The sequence below is a fragment of the Grammomys surdaster genome, unplaced genomic scaffold, assembly GCF_004785775.1.
Source record: "Grammomys surdaster isolate TR1022 unplaced genomic scaffold, NIH_TR_1.0 279, whole genome shotgun sequence".
NCBI lineage: Eukaryota > Metazoa > Chordata > Mammalia > Rodentia > Muridae > Grammomys > Grammomys surdaster.
Window position 1 is genome coordinate 10,536,795 of NW_021604720.1, and position 24,497 is coordinate 10,561,291.

Consider the following 24,497-nt stretch of genomic DNA (forward strand, 5'->3'; position numbering starts at 1 on the left):
AGTCAGGGACTAGTGGGGAGGGAAGAACCTTCCTAGGAAAAGAAGATAGAAGTGGGAGATCAAATAGGGAGGGAAAGGAGGAGTCTGGAAAGGAAGAGAATACAGGAAGGACAGCTAAAACTAAGAGTTATAAAACCGAATAGAGTAGAAACTTCTTAAACTATATACATGTATGAAAGAAATCTGTCAGAATCATCAAACAAGGGGGATATGAAACCCCACTAAGCATCTCTCATCACCAAATAAAGCCTCCAGTTCCAGAAATGGGTTACATCTAATTGACTTCTTGCCAAAGGGGGTCCCATGGAAACCCTCAAATAACCCAAGCTGTTGCCAAGGTATTGGTTGCTCTCTACAAACTGATGGTAAAGTCATACTCCTGAAGACAAGACCTACATAATTCACTGGACACAGAGAAGTCAAGTTGGTGCCTACCTAGAGCCTTCACCCCTACTGACTAGTGTTCATGGTACTGGAAGGCACTTTATATACTACCAGAGGAGAAAGGTAAACACCAACCTATAGGGAGCCCGTCTGGTGCTAAGGTCCTGTTCCCCAATTGGTTCTTGATCTGTCAGTAAAGAAAGCAAGCCATGGGCCAATTGCTGGGTGTAAGGTATGTCTGCTCCTACAGGAGGTGGTCAGTTGAAGTTTAGGGCAGGTGGGAGAGACAGAGATAAGAAATTGGTAAAGGCATGCTTTTACAGGCAGGAGAGAGTAGTGCCCAGCCATTGTGCCAGGAAGGCAAGAACGTGCAACTGGGGTGTGTGTGTGTGTGTGTGTGTGTGTGTGTGTGTGTGTGTGATCTGTGTATTCAAGGGAAACGGGGTGGGAGTTGGTAATGCTATCACTTCCCAGAGATGAAGGCAGGTAGAGCAAAAACTACATACAACACCAACCCAGATGCAAGCTCTGCATCTATCATGTGACCTGCCTGCAAGATACTCTAATGCAATAATGGCACAAAAGTTGTAGGAGTAACCAACCCACTGTCCAATTGAAGTAACCAACCCACTATCTGATTGTTAAAGCTCACTCCATGAGATGAAACCCATGTCCAGCACTGCCTGGGTGGCCAAGAAACTGAAACTAGAGATGCCATGAACCTAAGGGAAAACCAAACACTACCATTCCACTAAAGGAACATAGCACTAAAATGGCTTCTAGTGACATTTTCCTGTACTCACAGATCAGTGCCTTACTCAGTCATCATCAGAGAAGCCTCCTCCTGCAATAGACAGAAACAAATACAAAAGCCCACAACTAGACAGTGTGCAGAGAATGAGAGACCTCGGAACATCTAGTTCTAAATGGGATGTCTCCTTTAAATCCCTCCCCTCGGGGCTCAGAGAACTCTGTGGAATAGGAGGTGAAAAGATTGTAAGAACCAATGGGGATGGAAGACAGCAAGGAAACAAGGCCTTCCCACCACAGTAGGACTGATGAACATATGCACCCACAGAGACCTGGCAGCGTGCACAAGGCCCGCAACAGGTCTAAGCCAGATGGGGTCCCAGTGCTGAGAGGGGAAGGAGACACAAGCCCCTGTCCCTAACCTACAAGCTATCTCTAATTAATAACCATTCAAAATGGAAATTTTAGTTTTCTCCAGCAGAGTGTCACTGAGTACATAAGTCACACTTAAGGGCAGGCCCCATACCCGGCAGTAAACGGCCAACACAAAACAAAATCGAAGATATCTTTCAGGATATTTTTTTTCGTCTCAAAATGCTTTATCTTCACTAATTTTTTTTCAACCTCAAAGATCTTTTGCTTATATACTATGGTTCCCAATTTTATTTTTGTGACTTTTCTGTATGTGTAAATGTGTGTCAGCCTCTGAATTTTTTTCTTGTGGTTTTTCTTAGGCTAGTTTCTTTCTGTTTATATGTTTTGGCCTATTCTGGTTTGTTTGTTTTTATTTTATCTTATCCATCATCATCATCATCACTTAGATGCCTGCTTGCGTTTTTAATGAAAGAGACAAAGAAAGGGTGTAGATTTGGGTGAGCGGGGAGGGGCCCTGCAGGAGGGGAACTGTAATCAGAATATATTGTATAAAAAAAATTTTTTAAGGAAAAAAAAAGCTTTTTCGTCTGTCTGCTTCTAGTCAGTCACCAGGGGGTCCTACAAATTAAAATGACCAAAGAGAGACTAACTAAAGGAAAAGCTTGAGGTTAATATTCGATATGAAACTATGTAGCATCTTTTTTTATACATGACAGAGAACCTTCACCAGGAGAAGAGAAAACCTACCGGAAGCAGCTAAGCCTAAGAGTCTACTTAGCAGAGAGTGATACATTGTGAATATTCAAGAAGTCAGAGGAGCCGGCGTTGGATGCTGGTTGTGGAAAGGCTAATGGGGGCGGGGTGGGGCGAGTGATGAGGTCACTTCAGTAATGCTTGTTAAGTCAATACCATTTCTGTAATAGCTGCCCCGGCCTCTCCATGGTAGAGGAAAGGGAACATGTTTACAAAGGGATATTCATGTCCTGCTTTCAGACAGAAAGGGGAAGAGGGGGAGATAGCCCCTCCTCCATCTGGGGGTGTCAACAAGATGGGAAGGGCAGGAATGTAGGGTAACAAGTCACTTTAATCCTGGGAACCAAAATTACTTTAGTCTCAGTGACCGACATTGTTTAAACAAAATGGAGGGCCTTAACAAACTGGGATGGCCATGGCTAACATTAAAAAAACAAAAGCGTAAAGAATGTCCATAGCACTGTGGACACTGAGTGACCCTGGCCCACGTGTCATCAAGTAGAGAAGTCAGTGAGGAACGGGACAAGGCCCCACAGGTGCACACTGCTAGCCTTCCAAGTCCAGCAGATGCTCTTCTTTTTGTTCTAGTCTTTTGGTTTAGACTGAAATATATTTTGGTTTAGACTGACGTTTTTGTCATTTGGGGAAATGTATCTTTATTTTATCCTTAAATATACCTTTTATTCCATTTCTTGAGTTCTCTTATTTCAGGTCTTTAATTACCCTTAAGTCAGACCCTCTGCATGCCTTTCCTCTAGTCTCTTTAATTGCATTGACTGAATAATCTTTTTATTGCACCTAATTACCTAAGGCCCTTTCCTGTGCCAGTCACTCAATATTCTGGATGTCCAGCTCGGAAGAATCCAGTGTGTATTCTCGAACTTCAGTGCCCTCGTTACAATACCACCAGTAGCTAGCAATTATTAAGCATTAGTTCTGATCCAGGCATGGTGCCAAGGCTTTAAATAACGATCTCATTTGATACTGACAAGAGCAACCGTTCACATCTACAGCTTGCAGACAGGAAAAATGAAGTCTCAGGAAAGGGAATCCAATTCTTGGGGTATTTTATATTGTCTTAGTGTTCTCTGGAGTCACAGAACTTATGGAATGTCTCGATATATTAAGGGAATTTGTCGTGATGACTTACAATCTGTAGTCCAACTACCCCAACAATGGTCAGCTATGAACAGGAAGTCCAAGAATCTAGTAGTTGCTCAGTCCCACAAGGCTAGTTGTTTCAGCTGGTACCCTCTAGAAGTAGATTCCAACAGATGTGCTAGCGAGTAAATGCAAGCAGGCAAAGAAGAGTGAATCCTCCTTCTTCCAATGTCCAATAGCCTTGTGTCTCCAGTAGAAGGTGTGGCCCAGACTAAAGGTATGTACCACCATGCCTGGATCTGAGACTTGTTTTGTCCCAGGATGACCTTGAATTTAGAGATCTCCTTCCCTTTGTCTCCTGAGATTAAAGGTGTGTACTACCTTTCCCAGACCTAAGCTTTCATAGCCACTATGCCTCAAGATCTCCATGCCGAGATCCAGGTCAAAAACTTGTATCTTCCAGCCTCTAAGATCTGGATCACAGGTCTCCAGTTCTGGATTGTAGTTCATTCCAGATATAGACAAGTAGACAACCAGGAATAGCCAATACATATATGTAGAAAGACAAACTCACCCAGAGAGAGGATGAATTTCGAAATTCATGCTAGGGGGTAACAAGGTGACAGCTGACAGACCCCAAAGGAGCAAACATGCTTCCTAGGGACATTGGACTCAATTATGGGGGGGACACAAGCATGACAGCAAGCAAATGTTTGTCACCACGAAAGACCTCGAGGAGCACAGGTGTTAAAGTTAACATTAGTTCAGTTTAACAGGAGAAATAAAATGACAGGAGATAGATGTTATTGGATATCTATTTCTGTTGGTATGGAATCTTGCCAGCAAAGAACCAGGTATGATGTCCTGGTAACAAAGTGTGGCTGGGAGTAATGACTCCCACACTAAGAAGACCAGAGAATGTATGGTTAAGTGAAAGATTAAGAGAGTTACAGGTAAGAACAGCATAAAAGTAGAAGATAGTAGAAAAACCCAAGTCTTGGGGAAAGGGATGGAAGGAGAGGTTAATGATAATATGCTTATCTTTTAAGCCTGGGAGTCAATCAACAAACATTAGCAAACCATCTAATAAAATCTACATGTATGTGTTCATGGGGGAGTACATGTGTGCTTGGCACACACATGTGGGGGTCAGAAGTTAACCTCGGTGTCACTCCTCAGGTATCGTCCACCTTTTCTTTGAGACAAAGTCTCTCATGGGCCCGGAACATCACCATATAGACTAAGCCAACTGGCAGTGATCTCCAGAAATCTGCCTGTCTCTACCTTGTACCTTGCCACGGGGGATTACAAAACGGTGCCACCAGACCTGGCTTTTTACATGGGAGCTTGGGATTGGCACTCAGGCCCTCACGCTGGAGAGGCAGATACTTTACCCACTGAGCCATCTCTCTAATTAAAAAAAAAAAAAAAAAAAAAAACACATTTAAGAAAATCAGCAACTTTGATCTCTGTCACATACCGATCATCTATTTTCATCTATGTATCTTCTGTTTATCACCTACCTCTGTCTGTCTGTCTGTCTGCCTGCCTGCCTGCCTGCAGGGGCTTTGTTGTTTTAGACGAGATCCTGCTAGTTAGCCCTGGCTGGCCTCAAACTTGCAGCAATCTCCTGCCCCCCACCCCCACCCCAGGCTAGCCTCCTAAGAAATTTTACTCTTTAGTTTTATGAGGCTCTTTTGAGAAATATTGCCTCTTAAGAAAAGAAACATCTAATTGAAATTCAGTGACTTCTATTTTCTGTCAGCTATTTCTCCTATTAAGCTAAAGTAAAATTAAATTTAATTACTGTGTTAAAATGTCATATATAGATTAATCCTGTTTTGCGATAGCTTTTGTCTCTCCAGCTATGTATCCATTCTCCTATCCATCTATTTATATAGTTATATTAAGATGCTTAAAAAGATATTTGAAATTATGTTCACTAAACAGTAATGATGTTTTTAATGAGTTGAAAGATTTGAAGTAATTTTAACTTTTAGATTTTTTCTGCAGTTTTAATTCTTTATGGAGAATGGAGAACATTTTTTGTAAAATCTACTAGAGGGATTTTTAATAGAGGAAAAACAAGCACTGAGGTACTAATTTTTATTAATCCTGAATTGCAGACACATTTTTGGGTCTAATTACTCCTTTCTAAAGGAAATACAGGGACAAAGTGTGGAGCAGAGACTAAAGGAAAGGCCATCCAAAGACTGCCCCATCTGGGAATCCATCCTATATGCAGCCATGAAACCCAGACACTACTGCTGATGCCAAGAAGTGCTTGCTGACAGGAGCCTGATATAGCTGTCTCCTAAGAGGCTCTGCCAGAGCCTGAGCAAGACAGACGTGGATGCTTGCAGCCAACCATGGGACTGAGCATGGGGTCCCCAATGGAGGAGTTAGGGGAAGGACTGAAGGAGCTGAAGGAGTTTGCAACCCCATAGGAAGAACAACAATGTCAACCAACCAGACACCCCATAACTCCCAGGGACTAAACCACCAACCAAAGAGTACATACAATGGAGGGGCCCATGGCTCCAGCTGCATTTGTTCAGAGGATGCCTTATCTGGCATCAATGAGAGGGGAGGCCTTTGGTCCTGTGAGGGCTCGATGCTCCAGCATAGGGGAATACTAGGGTGGTGAAGCAGGAGTGAGTGGATAGGTGGGGAGCACCCTCATAGAAGCAGGGTGGAGGGGGTATGGGATAGGGGGTTTGTGGAGGGGAAACCAGGAAGGAGGATAACATTTGAAATGTAAATAAATAAAATAACCAATTTTTTAAAAAGGAAAAAAATATTCCTGCTATTTTCAAATATTTAAGAATAAAATAGAATAAAGTTCTCCAGTACTGTAGTGTGGGAAAGGAAAATCAAATAGATTTAGCCTTAAAATGGCTAAATTCATTAATTTCTCTAATTTTCAGCCTCCGCCATATGTATTCATTGTCAAGTTAACAGAATCTAGAATCACCTGCGAGATGGAGGAGGATTATCTAGATTTCATTAATAGAAGTGGGGAGGCCAGCCCACTGTGGGCGGCACCATTCCCTAGCTGGGCTACTGGGCTGTGTAAGTGGAGGGAGGGAGCTGAACAGCAGCAGATATCGCTGTCTGCTCCCTGACTGTGGGTGTGAAGTGACCAGCTGCCCCAGCTCCTGACGCTGTGACTTCTCCACCACAACCTGGGATGACCCACAACCTGTGCCCCGTGAGCCAGAATAAATCTTTCCTCCCTTAAGTTGCTTTCTTCTTTTCACTTCGTTTCGTTTAGATTGCAGCACTAACAGCATGATCGACTTTCACAAATCTGTACCATAAAACGATCTTTAAAATGGGTTGCTGTTCACAAGTGATTTGAGTATAATTATACTCAATAATACAGTATAATATTATAAACATTATTACTGTTTGGTACTAGGCTCAAAGATGACAGTGTTCATATTCCTCAGCTTTGGGGTGTTTATCGACATCAATACAATTCTCTAGTCAGCAGAGGAAAGGAAATCCGAAAGCAGTCTCTTTTTCTTCTGCCAGTTCCTTTGCGGTAAGGTCCATCTTCTAAAATAGGGAGGCCTTCTACCAACTTCCAGGCCTTACTCTTGATCACAGAGGGAGCGAGAGGAGGAGACTGTTGGAACTGAGAGAGTTGCCATCGGAGATAGCACGCATCAACGGGAACTCTTCCTCTGGAGTTCCAAGCCAGATGTCTCTGAGGCGGCCAGAGATGGTTCTCACAGCAGACACTGCACTGGACAGCTTCCCAGCCTGGATGACGGCAGTGCCATGCTGCTGCACAGTCGTGAGGTGCTCTCCCTTGAGCCAGGTGTCCTCTGTTAGGCCTTCGTACACACCGACTTCCTCTCCTTGCAATTTCCCCTTAGCAGGATTGACATGTAGCTATGGAGCTGGGGAATGGTTTTCCAGATAAAGACATTATGTCATCAGCGGTAGCAGTGAGTTTTAAGAGCATTTTGAGATTCAGGTCTGTTGTCCAAGCAAGGCTGGCAAGTCAAGCTCTCCTTGGGGATTGAGGGGCTGATGAGGAGGCCATAGGGCAGTTCGTATTGTCTGGGTTTTCAACAACAGTGACCTTAACTGACTTCTTGGTTTATTTCTCCAAAGCTGCACACTAGGCTTTGAGGATATTCTCAGTTGCTTTCAGTAGGTCCTTCTTCTCCACTCCTTCCCTTCTTGACATGGAGCCCACAGGGACAGCCACATCTAGCTCTTTGAAGGCCAACTCTTGTTTGTCTGTTGCAATGACATATTCCAGAAGGAGAAGGGCACAGTTGTGCTGTTCCATCAGTACACTATCCAGGACAATCATTGTGATGGTTTGAATAAGTTTGGCCCCCATAGATTCATGTATTTGAGTGCTTGGCCACAGTGGGTGGCACTATTAGGAGGTGTGGCCTTATTGGAGAAGGTATAGCCTTGCTGAAGGAGGTGTGGCCTTATTGGAGGAAGTGTGTCACTGTGGAGACATGGCTTTGAGGTCTAATATAAGCTTAAGTCTGACCAACGTAATCCAGTATTCTCCTGGCTGCCTTCCAATCAAGATATAGGACTCTCAGCTCCTCCAGTACCATGTCTGCCTGCATGCTGCCATGTTTCCTGCCATGATAATAACAGACTAAACCTCTGAAACTGTAAGCCAGACACAATTAAACGTTTGCCTTTATAAGAGTTGTCTTAGTCATGGTGTCTCTTCAGAGCAGTAAAACACTAACTAAGATACTCATTGTGGGGGAAGTATCCAACAGTCCAACAGTACAAGAATTATAGACTGGTCTTTAACTAAAGATAGATCCACTTTTAACACTGTACAAGAGTGAAACCATCGTTGATAATCTACTCCATTCACAAGGACTATGACTGGTTCAGACACTGGGACTTCAAGGCCAACTTCTACTCCTACAAAGCCTGTCTTCAGGAATCAGTTCTCTATTACAGGTCTCTTTAAGGTGCTTTTATCAGAATACTTCATCATAGCAATAAGAAAAAAGTCACTCAGGCAGTGGTGGCACACACCTTTGATCCCAGCACTCAAGAGGCAGATGTAGGAAGATCTCTGAGTTCAAGGCCAGCCTGCTCTATAGAGTGAGTTCCAGGACAGCCAGGATTACAAAGAGAAACCCTGACTTGAAAAAAGAAAAGAATAAGAAAAAGAAAGGAAAAAAAGGCACCCTAGTGAAATAATTGTGTTAGCCTTACAGCTGAGTTAGAGACCTTAAAGTTAAACGACTGGCCTGGCATGGTAGTATATGCCTGTAACCCTAGAACTTGGCAGGCAGGATGTTCGCCAGCTCAGACTACATAGCAAGACCTGTCTCAAAATGCCCAAAACATATATGTAAATATAAATATTGTCTTAGTGAGGGTTTCATTGTTGTGAAGAGACACCATGACCAATGCAACTCTTATAAAAGCAAATATTTAATTGGGGCTGGCTTATAGTTTCAGAGGCTCAGTCCATTATCATCATGGTGGGAAGCATGGCAGCATCCAGGCAGACATGGGGCTAGAGAAGAAGCTGAGAGTTCTACATCTTGATCCAAAGGAGACTGATTTCCACAGGCAGCCAGAAGGAAGGTCTCTTCCACACTGGGTGGAGCTCAAAGCCCCGCCTCCACAGTGACACACTTCCTCCCACAAGACCACAGCTATTTCAACAAGGGCACACCTCCGAATAGGGCTACTTCCCATGGGCCAAGCATATTTAAACCACCACAAATATTAAAATATAGTCCATCAAAGGACTAGGAAATCCTGGCTCATAGTCGGTACTCAGTGTCACTAAAAGGGTAAATTTGACTGTACTGTTAAAGGCTTCAGGCTATGTTGTAGCCATAAAGCTATTCCCTATATCACTCTGACATCTCTCTGTTCCCCAGCTGCCACTGTACCTGGCCTCCTTCACTGCCTCTTCTAGTAAGTGCTCCGAAAACAAGACACCTAAATGTGGACTTAATTAGTCATTTAACTCAAGTTCATGAGACTAAAAGAAGATCAGGTGAAGGTGCCTGCTTTTGCTGGTATGGGCTTTTGTACAGTATTTTCCAGCATCATAGAGACAGACCTGAGAGCAGCTGTGTCCATCCAAACATCCAGTCTTTTAACAAACATTTCCTACGTACCCGCCACCTGCCAGGTGTACCCTTGGCAAGAGAAGCAAAAAGATCCATGGTCCAGGCTTTGAGAATTACGCCCTTCAGAGCCTCAGTGGGACCCATCAGAAGACCATGGAAGCTTAGCCGGTTGTTAAGAAGGAATTCCTAATTCCTAGCCCCCTGGGATCTAGATCAGTGTTTCTCAACCTGTGGGTCAAGACCCCGTGAAGGTCAAACAAGCCTTTCACAGGGGTCACATATCAGATGTCCTGCATATCAGATATTTACATTATAATTCATAGCAAAATTATAGTTATGAAGTAGCAACAAACATAGTTTTATGGTTGGGGGTCACCACAACATGAGGATCTGTATTAAAGGGTCACAGTCAGCATTTGGAAGGTTGAGAACCACTGCACTAGATGAATTCCAAGCTGTTGTCTGTCTCCTGCAACTGCTTCAAATTCTAAAAGAACTGTTTATCTTTTTTTTTTTTTTGGCAGAGACTTATGTAATCCAGGTTGGCCTTCAATTCCTTATGCAGTCAAGGATGGCTTTGAACTCCCCATCCTCCTGTTCCTATCTCCTGAGCTCTAGGATTACAGTGTGGGACTACCACACCTTGTTTAATGAGATGGTAAGGTTCAAGCCAAGGATGTGTACAAGCAAGGAAGCAATGCTCTTCCAACTGAACTACATGGTCAGTCCAGAATCTAACGCTTCTGTGATCCTCTCTGACTCACATTCTGAAGTCTAAAGGGTGATTTTTAATGAATGTCTAGATGGCTTCCAGGAGAGCATGCTATGTATGTGTGTGTGTGTGTATGTGTGTGTGTGCATGTGTGTGCATGAGTGTATGTGTGTGTGCATGTGTGTATGCTGCCAGTATGTGCGTAAATGTGTGCATGTGTGTGTGTGCATGTGTGTGTATGCATGTGTGTGCATGTGTGTGTGCATGTGTATATGCATGTGTGTGCATGTGTATATGCATGTGTGTATGCATGAGTGTGCATGTATGTATGCATGTGTGTGTGCATATGTGTGTGCATGTGTGTATGCATGTGTGTGTGCATCTGTGTATGCATGTGTGTGTGCATGTATGTGTGCATGTGTGTATGCTGCCAGTATGTGCATAGATGTGTGCATGTGTGTGTGTGTGCATGTGTGTGTATGCATGTGTGTGTATGCATGTGTGTGCATGTGTGTGTGCATGTGTGTATGCATGTGTGTATGCATGTGTGTGTGCATGTGTATATGCATGTGTGTGTGCATGTGTGCATGCATGTGTGTGCATGTGTGTATGCATGTGTGTGCATGTGTGTGTGCATGTGTGTATGCATGTGTGTGCATGTGTGTGTGCATGTGTGTATGCATGTGTGTGTGCATGTGTGCATGCATGTGTGTGCATGTGTGTATGCATGTGTGTGCATGTGTGTGTGCATGTGTGTATGCATGTGTGTGTGCATGTGTGTGTGTGCATGTGTGTGTGCATGTGTGCATGCATATGTGTGTATGTGCATGCGTGCAATGGGCACGCATGCATGTGCATGCGTGCGTGCGTGTGTGTGTGTGTGTGTGTGTGTGTGTGTATTCTCTCTTCCTTCCTCCTTCCCACCTCACTTTTCACAGGTCTCCTGAGTTATTCTGGGAACGACCAGTTCTCTCTTTGGAGAATCGTAACACTTCTGCTCACTTTCATTTCTAATTCAGGCCCTTCAGTGAAAAAGAGGGCCTAATGCCTTTTGTCTCCAATAAACATCTCTAATTAGCTTCACAGAGGAGAAGAATTCTTTAAAATTACTTTTCATGAGAATGTCATTGTACATTGTAGTCAGAGATCCTTCTCAAACGTGGAGCTATGGGGGGGGGGACATCAAGTTACAACTGCCTATTTTTCTTTGATCCCAAACACTTCCCATTTCATTTATTTAACTTGTTCCTCTGCTCGGTGCAGGGAAGAGGAGGGGGGGAAGTTGCTCATACAGAGCTCGAAACTCCTGTCAGACGGCTTCTCATTGAAAGTTTCAAGTGTGCATTAATGCATTCCCTGAGCTGGAGTGTGGAGACAATTGTTCTTATCGACTGAAATTGCCTCTTACCCAGAGAATCTCAAAGATAGTTTGAGGAGAGCGCCTTCAATCAGCTCCATTTTCAAAAGCTCCCCCTCCCCCGCCCACCCCCCTGCCAGAACACTCTGTTAGCTTCTTCTAGATAATTCTGGGAACAGTAATGGACAGGAGAAGGGAGGGCAACTCAGCAGCAGGAAGTCGCTTGCTCTGCTCAGTGACAGGTTCACAGAAGAGCAGGTCTTGAGGCTGTTTCTTATCTACTCGCTTGGTTGCGTTTCGGCTTCTGAGTAGTCCGCACCGCTGCAGTTTGCTTGAGGCAGGCAGCTAGCTCGCACACTTTGGAGTAATGCCTTGACATCCCACCCCAACTGTCCAGGTTCTTCATTAATCGAAGCTCCACAGGCCCTCACGTCTCTCGTTCTCTCGGTTTCCTGGTCATCTTGCCTTCTTGCCTCATAAGCTCATGTCTGCCGTTTCCTGTAGGCCTGACCTGAACCAGTTTGACCATCAATGGTTTAGGTTGTCAGAACTACATGATCATGTCACCAAAATCTCAAGGTAAAGAAGTTAGTTCTCTCTCTCTCTCTCTCTCTCTCTCTCTCTCTCTCTCTCTCTCTCTCGTTTTCCTCCCTGTGACAAAATACTTGTCAAAAGCAACTTAAGTTAGAGACACTCGAAAGAAGGTCTAGCTGCTGCCAAAGTTCTACCCACTCAGCTGTGGAATAAAATTAATCACCACCAGCCACCATAGTCACTCCCAGTAAAACCAACAAACTACAGCAGAAACGAGAAACAAACAAACAAAAACGGAGGGCTGGGAAGATGGCAGCCCCTGCCCCTGAAACCAGCAGTTGCCCAGGTTCAGTCAATAAATCAAATACAAGCCCTGAACCCCAAACAGTCCCTTTGGGAAGGACAGAACTTTCTCCAAGGCCATAAAAACACCCACCAAGTGCATTTTAAACGTAAAACAAATATCCTATTTTGGAATAATTTTAAATTCCCAGAAAAGCTGCAGAGATGTTGTAACACATCGCAGCATTCCCTAGACCTTTGCCTCACTCCCTGTTTGCTTACGACTTATTTCCTCATCATCCTACAAACGGTAAAACCGAGCCATTAATGGTGAACTGTCGCTAGTAACTAACCCACAAGCTTTCTTCTGATTTCACTCATACCCCCGCCCCCACTCTGCTCCAGAATCCAGTCAGGCTACTCATGGCATTGCCTCTTCCTGTCTGCCCTGCGCTATAATGGGTTCTCGATCTGTCTTTGCTTTTCTTGGCCTTATCTGTTTGAAGATGGCTTTTCAGGTGCTATGTGAAATGTCCTTCAGTATGCTGGCTGGTTTTATGTCAGCTTGACACAAGATGGAGTCATTTGGAAAGAGGAAACCTCAATTGAGAAAAGGCCCTCACCAGATTGCCCTTTGGGCAAGTCTATGCTACATTTTCTTAATTAGTGATTGACGTGGGAGTGCCCAGCCCATTGCTGGTGGTGCCAGCCCTGGGCAGTGCTCCTAGGTTGTATAAGAAAGCAGGCTGAGCAAGCCATGAGGAGCAACCCAGTAAGCAACACCCCTCCATGGCTCCTGCTTTGACTTCCTTCATGTGACCAGAGAGTTCTAGGCTGAAATGAACCCTCTCCTCCCTAAGTTGCTTTGAGTCTTGCTGTTTCAGCACAGCAATCGTAACCCTAATTAAAACATCCCATCTAGATTTGTCTGACATTTTCTCATGATTAAACTAGGGTGATGAGTTTGGCAGAACCCCATAGAGGTGCCTCATGAACCCACTTTGACAGAGCTCATGTCAACTTTGACCCTTGGATAAGACAGTGTTCACTATGTTTGTCCACTGAGAGATTACTATTTCTTAATTTCTATATTGGGTTCCTTGGAAACAAATCACTGTGTCTAGCCCGCCCACCACAGGGGAGAATGAAGCTCTGCTTCCTGTAAGGGACGGTATTTCTAGGCATTATTTGAAATTATTCTGAAGTGAAAGCATGTACATGGGTATGGTTTACTTTGAAACATTTCACAGATGGGAGGGTGGCTCTCAACAGCCTCTGTTCCTACTCCCTGGTTTCTCTTCCTCCATGGACTATAGCAGGAGTCGCCTGCAGTACCCTATCTTGGTATTACAGTAAGCAAAACCAGTTCAAAGGAAGCACCCTGATTTCCAATGTCACTACCTCGAGAGAGGCAGCCTGTGAGAAGCCATGCTTCCCTGGTAGGAAGCTCGGCAGCAGTTCTGGGCTCCTCGAGCTGAACCACTGTGGGTGGAGCATCTTCTCTCCTCACTGGTTGCTTCTATCCTTGGCCACATTGAAGTCTCACCCCATACATAATGAATGAGAAATTGCCTCTGCTACTTTCATATGTTTATATATTATATGTTTATATATATTATATATGTGTTTATATTATATATTTCTATATTATATTACATATATTTATGTATATAATATTACATATTGCATATTACATATTATATTATATTTTGTATATTGTGTATTGTATATTATATTGTATATTGTTTGTTGTTTATTGTATATTGTATATTATATATCATATGTTATGTATTATATTATATATTTATTTTTATTATTTATTATATTATATATTATACTATATATTATTATATATTGTTATTTATTATATATTATTACATATTGTTATATATTATTATATATTATCAGGAATTCTCTCTGGGAACTTAAGGCTGGGAGCTCACATGGAGCAGCTCAGGTCTTGGAATAACCATTGACTCACTCCGTAAACAAGAGGCCCAAGGGGACAGAAGTCAGAAGAGGAGGGACTGGCACCATTTTCTCCCACTTGTTCATCTTTCCATAATCAATTGGGTGTGTACCTATGATCTAGGGAGAATAAAACAGACCATTTGTAAACTGAAGCAGGCATTCTCTCAGCATGGCCTTCTCTATGTGCATCTCAATCCACCCAGAAGTCTGAGGATCATTCTGGACTCTCCTTCCCTTTGCTTATCCTTATCCAGTCAGGCACCAGGTCTGTGATGCACACTGGTGTGCAAATATAAAAAGGGCTGACACATCCCAAAGAAAGATCTGGTTTTTAACAAGCTCCCTGGAGATAGCCTCTAAACTCTGGCAATGTCCTGCCTGGTAACAGTGTCCGGGTTTACCAGGAGCCTTGGGCCATCCAGACACTGTATGCTGCCAACATGACTAACAGCAGAGGCCTGGGGCCATGCAGCATATGCCAGAGTCCCCATGAGCAACAATAGCTGAATAACTCACAAGTCATATGGGTGACCAAGGTCCTGTAACCACCCTGTAATAAAACCCCTGAATGTCTAGGTTTATCAGGCCAGCTTTGAGCATACTGCCACACATCATTGATGAAAGAGCCAAAGTGGGACTCCTCTGGGACAGGACCCCGAAAGCATGCATCTGACACCTCATGTATCCTAGGCTTTTACCAATTTTAATCTTTCCTTTCCGGATAATAAGCTACAGCTGTGAGTTCATCGGCTCTTGTGTGCCTCTCACAAAGCACTGACCCTTGAGATGGCCTTGAGGACAAAGCCCTTGTGTAGTAGACATCCACTTTGCTCATCAGTGGGTGGTCCGTCTCCTGCACTGAATCCTGAGTTCTGAAGTCTCGGCCCCGGGCAAGATACACTTCGGGCATCTCAGAAAGGTGTGTAGCTTGATGTGGCAACACACTCAAACACCAAATGACCCTAGGCACTCGCACAGCAGACAGGACAGACCTTAGTGAGGCTAGATCGTGCAAACCCTCCTGTAGGAGGAGCTAAGGTGGGAGGAGTAAGAGAGGAAGAGGAAGAATTGGGAGAGGAAGAAAAAAAAGTAAGAGGAGGAGCTAGAGAGGGCAGAGATGTAAGAGGATAGAGAACCACAGAGGTATGGAGAGCACTCGTGGGGAACAACTTATAAACTTATAATTAGGTTAGCTAATTGGGATACAACTCTCTTTGTATGGGCATCTTGTTATTAATCATTATCAAACATATAAAGTCTTTGATTAATCTATGAGAATTAGAGTCTCATTCTCTTACTGGGCCCGCATGGATGGCGGAATGGTCTGGGCAATGCCCTGGCTTGTGGAGGCAGTGTGGAAGATTGGCAGAGCCATCTCTCACGCTGGCGTCTCATGGGTGGCAGGGCTGGTGTTTCTGACAGGCGGGTTCTAGCTGTGGCGAGCACGTGGCCTCAGGCCGAGAAACATGGCGGCTGGGCTATGCAGAGCCGCCGCAGCTTAGATAGTCGGATGAACCAGAGGCCAGTTTTAAATAATTACCACCACACCACCACCACCACCACCACCACCACCACCACCACCCCCGCAACAGATAGCTCAGCTTGGTTTCCATCAGTGGCCCTCAGCTGCTGTCCTGAGCAGCCAATCCCCAAGCCCTCTGGTATCTCTGACTCCATCTTCTCATCCTCTTCTGTACAATACTCTCTAGGATCCGTTGCTTCTCTAGAGATCCCTGTTTCCTTGGAGAGAAAGGAGTGGGATATTCATCGCGTACCCATCTTCCATGAAGGACTGCAGAGTCGGCCGGACAGATGAGGCTTGGTCTGTCATACTGGCTTAATCATTGGACTGTTTCATCAGGATTCTGCTTTCCAAATGCAAAGTTGACTGGCTCAAAGCATGCACCCATTCATTCTCTCCGTACTCTGGGCTGTGGGTGTGATATGACCCGTGGTCTCAAGCCCCCTTTGTTTTGCTCTGGGATGGGCGGTAACACAGAACTGTGAGCTAAAATAAGCCCTTCCTCCCAGTTGCCTCTTGTCAGATCGTCCTGTCACACAGCAGGAATCAAACAGCAGTTATATTCGCCCCTCCCTTCCCTTGTTGGGAAAGAGGACACACTTGTCCTGTTTCTGTTTCTGGAGAAAAGTAATGTTATCTCTAAATTGCCGTTAAACTCCATAGAACCTTTAAATCACACTTCCACTTTTCTAGAAGATTCTACTCAGCCTGGAGCCATTCGACACTTCCTTTCTCAAATCTCCTACTCATTCAGCTCCAGCTTTGGAAAGCAACTTATCCTCAGCTAGAGGATGTTTGTGGTCAGGGCTTAGAGGTCATTTGGGGTTTTCTTCTTTCCCCATTTTAGAGATTGAACCCAGGGCAAGCACTCCATCAGTGACCTACACCCAGGCTGGTTTGTATTTTCATTTGAAGATGAAATCTTGCTAAATTGTTTGGCTGGTTCTATGATCCAGTTATACAATCTTCCTACCTCAGGCTCCCCACTAGGGGGTTACAGGCCTGAACCATCAAGCTTGGTTGGCAAGGGTTTTTATACAGCATGTCCAGAGCCCAGGACTTCAGCCAAATCCTGTTGAAGGAGGATCTCAGTGAGTGGCCCGGAACTCTGCATTTCTAGGAAACTTCCAAGAAGCATTTTGGGAGAGAGCTGCCAGTCTCCTTCAGCCTTCACTTATATGTAGGTGCCGATTTCCTCCTGAGCCTGGTGTCTTAGAGTTTTGCTGCTGTGAATAGACACCATGACCAAGGCAACATTTAACTGGGGCTGGCTTACAGGTTCAGAGGTTCAGTCCATTATCATCAAGGCAGGAACATAGCAGCATCCAGGCAGGAATGGTGCAGGAGGAACTGAGAGTTCTACATCTTCATCTGAAGATTGCTAGCAGAATATTCACTTCCAGGCAGCTAGGATGAGAGTCTCATAACCCACACTCACAGTGACACACCTACTCTGACAAGGCCATACCTTCTAATTGTGCCACTCCCTGGGCCGAGCATATACAAACCATCACACCTGGTGATGGTTCCAGTTGTATCTTTGCCTCAGTGGCTGCTAGGATGACCCATCTTGGAGCCTGTCTCCTCAGCACTCACCTCCCAAAAACCATCACTTCCCCAGGGGACTGGTGTCACCGATTTTCATCAGTAAGCAAGCATGGTTCTCAGCATCTGGGACCAGGAGCCAACTCCAGAGGGTGTGCCAAGCTGTCCACGTGGAAGCTGTCTACATTGTCCATTGAAAGGAGAATAAGGAGAGGGTGTTTGCATGTGTGTCTCTACCCTCATGAGCTAAACAGAACTGACTGGAGAGAGATGGGACCCAGGATCCAATATACAGTCTACCAGCAGAAAGCGGGGAAGGAAGAGTTGGCCAAAAGAAAGGATCAAAAATCAGGGTGTCAGGATGGAAGAGGAAAGGGTAGAACAAACAGGGATTAGATTCCATGGCCACATCTTCCAGTGCTGGCTCATGGTGGGCAGCTCTATAATTGAGAGGTAAGTCACAGTGACCAGGATCACCTATGTAAACATCACCAGGTAAGAGGACAGGACCAGCAGGACCAGGGGTACAACGTCCACTGGACTGTCAGAACATGTACCACAACTCTCCGATGCCTTTGACTTCTAGGGTATCCCCTACTCCCAGCCTGCAAACTCTGTCAGTCTCAGAGCATCAGAGGCCACCTCCCTGTCTCATTGTCACCATGTCACAAATTTCCACTGCCATGAGTTTGGTTCTTTCTCCACTCAGGAGCAAGGAGAGGGGTCGAAAGCCAACATACAGCCTGGATTATTCATCATCCTTCATGGATTCCCTCTGCTACACAGCAGGACATGATGATAAAACAAATTTGTGTGTCCTCATCCTTGGTGAAATCCTAGTGTGTCACGGGGAAGATGGATGGTGAACAAACAACATTACGCACCGACCTGGAACTTGTAACTCTAACAGTGCTGGGAAGTAGGAGGATACGGAAGCCACTGGACACATCAAGAGTCAGAGACGAGGATCCTTTTCCGCTAAACCAAGTGGGTGAGGTGCTCCTAGGATCCCTGTGGCTCCCCACACTGGGTTTGTTGCTAGATTAAGAGGGTGATCATTGGAGTCTCCAGATTCCAGCATCTGCAGAAAGAGCACTAAGGAGAAGAATACGGATGTCAGTAGCTAACTGTGGCCACAGTCTCAAGGTTTCTCAGCTGCCCATAACCCCACTAGTCAAACCACCAACAATCACCTACTACCAGTATTCTGAGCCAGCCAGAGAAAATCCTCCAGCTAGAAGACTGGCTTTGAAGAAAGTGGTCAGGCTGGACTCCCGCTTCCAGCTTGGAGAGCTTGAAAGAGACAGCTGGTCTCAGAGCTTTGTTTTCTCCAGTTTTAGAAGGGAGACTTTAGTGCCAACATAAAGAGGCCGAGTAAGCTCCTTGATCAGACACCTCTGTGGCTCAGCCCTGGCACTGACCCGCACGTGACTCCTTGGGGCAGAGCAGCTCCATAGAGGTGGTTCCAACAGCAGTCATTTGGGTACTATGTAAACCCAAGCCTCCCAGGATGCTTCCAGGGAGTGCCTGGAGCCAAGGGTGACTCCTCAACTCCCTGGGGGGGGGGGGGGGACTAAGAGGCCTGGGATTGACTGGTTCCCTGCAGGTAGAGCTACACACAGCTGGCTACCTTCTCACATCCCTTTGGAGTTGGCAGAGATTGCCTGGTACTGTTGCAGGGATGCTGTGAGAAGCTGCAGCAGGGCTTAGTGCCAATTGTGCTGCTTACCCGTACGACCGTGAAAGGCAGCCTGGCTCCTGGTTGAGCAAAGGTTAGAAACCCTAGTGACCCTGAAGGGACAGAAGGCTTTTTGCCACGCTCCTGGACACCAGGCTCCTAGCACGAGGCCGAATTCCTCCATAGATTTGTGGTCATCAGTCACATAAGGGCAACACCCCAAGCCCTTCCACAGGTAGAGGGCGAGACCCATGGTCAGGTAGCCTCAAGACTGATCTCCATCTTAATGAGGCACTCAAAGGCCTGGAGGCTTAGCCAATAAACTCCCCTTCCCAGACACTCCTCCCTGTAAAAGGTACTTAACCTCAGGCCCACCCTGAGCTGGGGTACAGTTATACTCATCTATTTTCCTCCATGACAATAAATACCTTAAAACCATGGACTACCTCTTTTCATCAGGTTCTGCTGTGGGGAGCAATGGAGCAGGCCTTAGACTAAAGAGCCGGCAGTCTAATCTCCCGTACCAAGCCTCTCTGCGTTCTCAGCCACAGTCTCCACCAAGCCAAACCAGCTACCCCATGACCAAGCCAAGGACTTCCTCCCCGACTCCCCTCAGGATCCAGCCGGAACTCCCCACCCCTTTCCCCTCAACCTGGGGCTAGAACCAGCCCACTGGCCCCCACTCTGTTTTCAGCTCTTCCACAGCTCCTAGCGCTGCCTGGGTGCCCAAGAGCCTGAGAACTAGATGGCCCCTGACCTCCCTGTAGGCCCGGGACCACCACCACCCCGATCCCCGCCAGCTCCAGCTGTCCCTGGGACCTCAGACTGTGCTTCCCCACACCCAGAGTGGTGTCCTGCGGCTTCCCCATAGCCCGACACCCACCTGCCACTGGCATGAGGTAAGTGCAGTCAAAACTCCCACGTCCCACCTCCCCGAGTGGCCCTAGCCCTGAGGCAGAGCAGACACAGGACCCACCTGACCCTACACTTAGCCAGATGTGGTACTCCAGGACCAAACCTCCCCAGGCCCCACCAAGGGTCCCAAGGACAGAGACATCCCTGAGGAAGGCTATAAGGGGAACTTTATACATCCACAAGAGTAATTGTTATCTTTCTAGAGAATTGAGTGTTCCTGTCCCCACTATTCTCCTTATACACACACCTGCAACATCAGTAAGAAAGTAATCCACCTCTTAAAAAGGATCCAAGAGTTACATTTCAGGAAGGTACTTTCCACTAGGGACCTGATGCGGACCTTCCTCCAGTGATCGACAACTCTGTTTTCAGATGGCTACAAAAGGTGGCATGTGACTCTCTTATGCTGAGACAGGAAGCAGAGACAAATTCCCAGAAGCTCATGGGCCAGCTAGCCAACAGCAAACAAGAGACCCTATCTCAAAACAAGGCAAAAGGTGAGGACCAATACCCATGATTATCCTTGGACCTTTACACATATGCCGTGGCACATGCACAATTACAACAATAAAACAAAACAAAAAATAATAATGTCTACATAAGTAGGTGTGGTCTGGCACCTGAAAGGATATTTGTAAATCAAATCCCCCAAGAGGAAGCATTCAGAGTGGATATGTACAAAGCTGGGGCTTGGGCTGAGGAGGGGACAAGTTGGGAGGAGTCTAGGGACCCTGGGTGACCCCGGGCTAATCACACAGCCTTTCTGCAGCTGCGATTTGATGACAACCCAGTCTCCTGATATTGCTGTTATGATGCACTAACTAATGCAGGTAAAATGCCCAGCGCAGAGTGAGCCACCGTAAATGGCAGCTATTACTGCTGTCACCAACACTGGGAAGAGGAAATGAGGGCATGGATCTCGGAAAAAGCAGATCATCTCTGCCCTCCACCGACCTTGATGTTATGTAGAATGTTTGTCTCTCCGTTGCGGCTCCCCACTGGTATGGGGGCCCCAAGGAAAATAGTGATCCAGCAAAATGCCCGACACAGTGTAAGCCCATATGGAATGTGTTAGTATGTGGATATGTACTTTGAAAGAAGGGAGGGAATTATACACGGAATGTCTGCTCAGAATAATAAATGGTTTGGTGGGTAATGGATACATTCATTGCTTAGTTTGTGAAAAGCATAAGACACATTGCTGGGAGGACCTAGAACATAGCCATGACCATAACTCAGTTCCACCTACAGAAGTTCTCAGAGTGCAGGAAAGGAGGCAAGTAGGAGCCCTTGCAGGTAGATGCAAAGGTAGGCATAGGTTGTGTGCACATTGGCTCCTAAACCCGAGTTCAAAACTCAGCTGAATCTTTGCCAGCCCACAGCCACCGTCCCTAAGGAACCTGGCACCCTAGCCAGACTGCACTGATGAGAGACCAGCCTGAGCCTCCAGGGAGGGCTAGTGAGAAGACCGAGGGAGTGTAGACACCGACCCTGCCCACATCTGCCACCCGTCTCTGAGTGTCAGGAGACCTGAGTTCAAGTCCTAGTTCTGCAACTCACTGCTATGTCACATTTGCTTCAAGGTCCCTGGATCTGTAAGACAGGCATGCGGATACTTTCAAAGCCTTGTGAGAACAACGTAGGGCTAAGGAGATTTGTTCAGCTCCATGGAGGCGTTTGCTACTATTGTTAGGGGACAGACAGGATGGATGGGGGCGATTCATATTCTGAATTATAAAGACACGCTCATACTCCATATTGTAGAAATAAATCTACATGAATGTTTTATTAATAGCTTAGAACGTGCCACTGTTAATGGTTTGTTTGTTCTGTATTAAGCCTTTCCAATCAAGAAGCCCCTGGAGGAGTATAAAGTTGATATCAACAGACATTTACCAGACTTAGCAATTCAAGACGTGTGTGGTCTTGGGCTGGGGAGATGGCTCTGTGTTAAAGCACTTGTGCAAACATGAGAACCGGAGTCCGTGTTCCTGAGAACCCACATAAATGCCAGGTGGGTATGACAGCCTGCCTGTAATACCAGAGCTCTGAAGGCGGTCCTGCCTCCATCCCCGAGTAAGCTGGCTAGCCAGACTAGACTTATCAGCGAGCTCTGAGATCAACTGAGAGACACTAAGGTGGTGACTGATGGAGGAAACGCCTAACATAACCTTGACCTGCAAGTGCACACACATGTGCACATGCATACACACACACACACACACACACACACACATCTGAGCCCACCTTACTGGAGGAGCAGGCTTGGGCTCCAGAATAACAGACCTCCTTCCTCCCTTCCCACCCCACCCACCCCCTCCCACCCCTACATGCTCTCACAATCTTCTGATTGGAGGTTAGAGGAAAGGCCAGTTTTTAGGATGTTAATTCAGTGTCTTCTCTGATCCCCTGTTCTCTGGATAAAACACAGTAGGAAGCCTGCCAAGGAGCAGGAGCAAGCAGGAGGAACAAGCAGAGGCCTGCTCTCTGTGGTGACAGGTATCACACATTCCAGCGATCTGACTAGATCATTATCATTATTATTTTTTAAAGCTACTTTATAATTGATAACGGTCACTACTACGGCCTAAAGGGAGGTCTTAGTAGCTGCATAATGAAAAGAGTTCTACAGGTCTTGGCTGGAGAGACTTGTAGGGAATCCATCTAGGGGTTATCCATGCGGTCTGCTTTTTCTGGTGGCCAGGGAGCTCTTGGGGCCCATACACATAGTCGTCCTGTCTTAGTCACTCTGTCTCTTCATCTCTGTTCCTACACCTTTCTCCTAAACCTCTCATCCACAAGGTTTCCTAGCCCTTCTGCTGTCATCAACAACCAAAAGCGGCCATCTTCCCGCCTTTTCCCTTACAGCTACATGGAAGGAATATCGGTTTCCTCATTTATTTATAAGATAAAGTGGAGATTGCCAAAGCAGAGACATTGATTAGCCCAATACCTGGAGTGTGGTAACTACATGGGAAAGTGGTAGTCATAGAGTCATCCTCTTATTTCTGTATTTTCCTCTGGGCTCCTGCACTTTAGAATGAGTTTTTTTTTTGTTTTTGTTTTTGTTTTGTTTTGTTTTGTTTTGTTTTTTTGAGCCAGGATTTGTGGACTCTGTGCAATGGCTTGCATAGACGTCCCCCAAAAGCTTCTTTTGGTTTAATTACCTTGGAGACAGGGGAACCTTTAAAGGTTCCTACTGGGAAGAAGTTAGGTCACTGGGGGCATGTTCTTGAAGGGGATACTGGAACCCGGCCCTTTGGTGTTTGCTGACCACCATGACACGAGCAGTTTCCTCTGCTATGTGCCTTTCACCACACCACAGAGCCCCAAACAGCAAGCTAACCAGTCATAGAATGAAACCTGCGAAAACTGTGAGCCAAAATAAACCTTTTCTTTTTATAAACTGACTCACCAGGTTGTTGTGTTACAGCAACGAAGGCTAGCAACTTGGAGAAGGAGCAAGGGACCGAGAGGACGGAACAGAGGGTTGCTAACACAGTTCTGGAGCCCAGAAACATTCGGAAGTCACGTCTGCTGAGGCAGGTGCGTACTCACAAGGCGTGGCTCACACTCCTTCTTCCTTCACGTGGGACCAGCAGGTGAGTGCCGATGTGTGAGGCTGTTTGAGTCACTAAAATGACCTGCCCCATCAGTTACCGCTGGGGACACTGTCCTACATCCTTCCATACACCGCAATGTGGACCCTCACCAGAGTCCAAGGAGGGAGGCAGAGTCACAGAGGCTCAGAAAGTTTAATTGGCTTCCCTGTGCTCACTCTCTAAAGAACACTTAGATATTCCTTAACTTTTTCTGTCTCATGTAGTAGGCGGTGGGGAAGAAACCTAAACACTTGTAAGGCTTTGAACAAAGAACATCTGGGCACATCTGCATATAGCCTTCCTTTACTTTCAGCCTTTGTGATAGGAACCAAGAAGCTACACCCATGCTCAGGTGCTAGCATTGAATGGTGAAGGGTCATCAACCATTCCACTTACTAAGGAGCCAACAAGAATTAGGGTGTCCTGCATGCCAGATACTGAGATGCACATTGCCTTCATTTGATATTCAAAGTGACTTCACTTTTTTGAGACAGGGTCCCACTGCACAAATCAGACTGGCCCAGACCTCATGGTCTTCCCTTGACCTCCTGAATATTGGTATTACAACAATGTACCACCATACTAGGCTCAAAGTAACCACCAATCATATTCTTAGTCCCATTTTACAGATGTAACCCAGATCCAAAGAGTCCCAAGGGTCTCACAGTCATTAGATGCCACTTGTGTGACCATTCTTTCAAGTCCCTTTGGATGCTCAAGGGAACAGCTGTTCCAGGTCTCACTGGATTCGTGGATCCAAGTGACGGTAGCGTCATTTGCAGATCTGGATATTGATGGAAGAGTCCTTAGATATTTGGGACAGTTTGATTTTTTGCTACATAACAAACAGCTCCAAACCTCAAAGGCAACAACCACGTACACTGAAAAGCTCTAGGACTGGAGGAGAGCTGGTGCAGACTGGAC

The 24,497-nt window shown here is 45.8% G+C and overlaps 1 pseudogene; it reads right to left on the reverse strand.

The window, feature by feature from the left end:
• Positions 1–6,852: 6,852 nt before the first annotated feature.
• LOC114629291 lies at positions 6,853–19,925 on the reverse strand (annotated as a pseudogene).
• Positions 19,926–24,497: the final 4,572 nt, after the last annotated feature.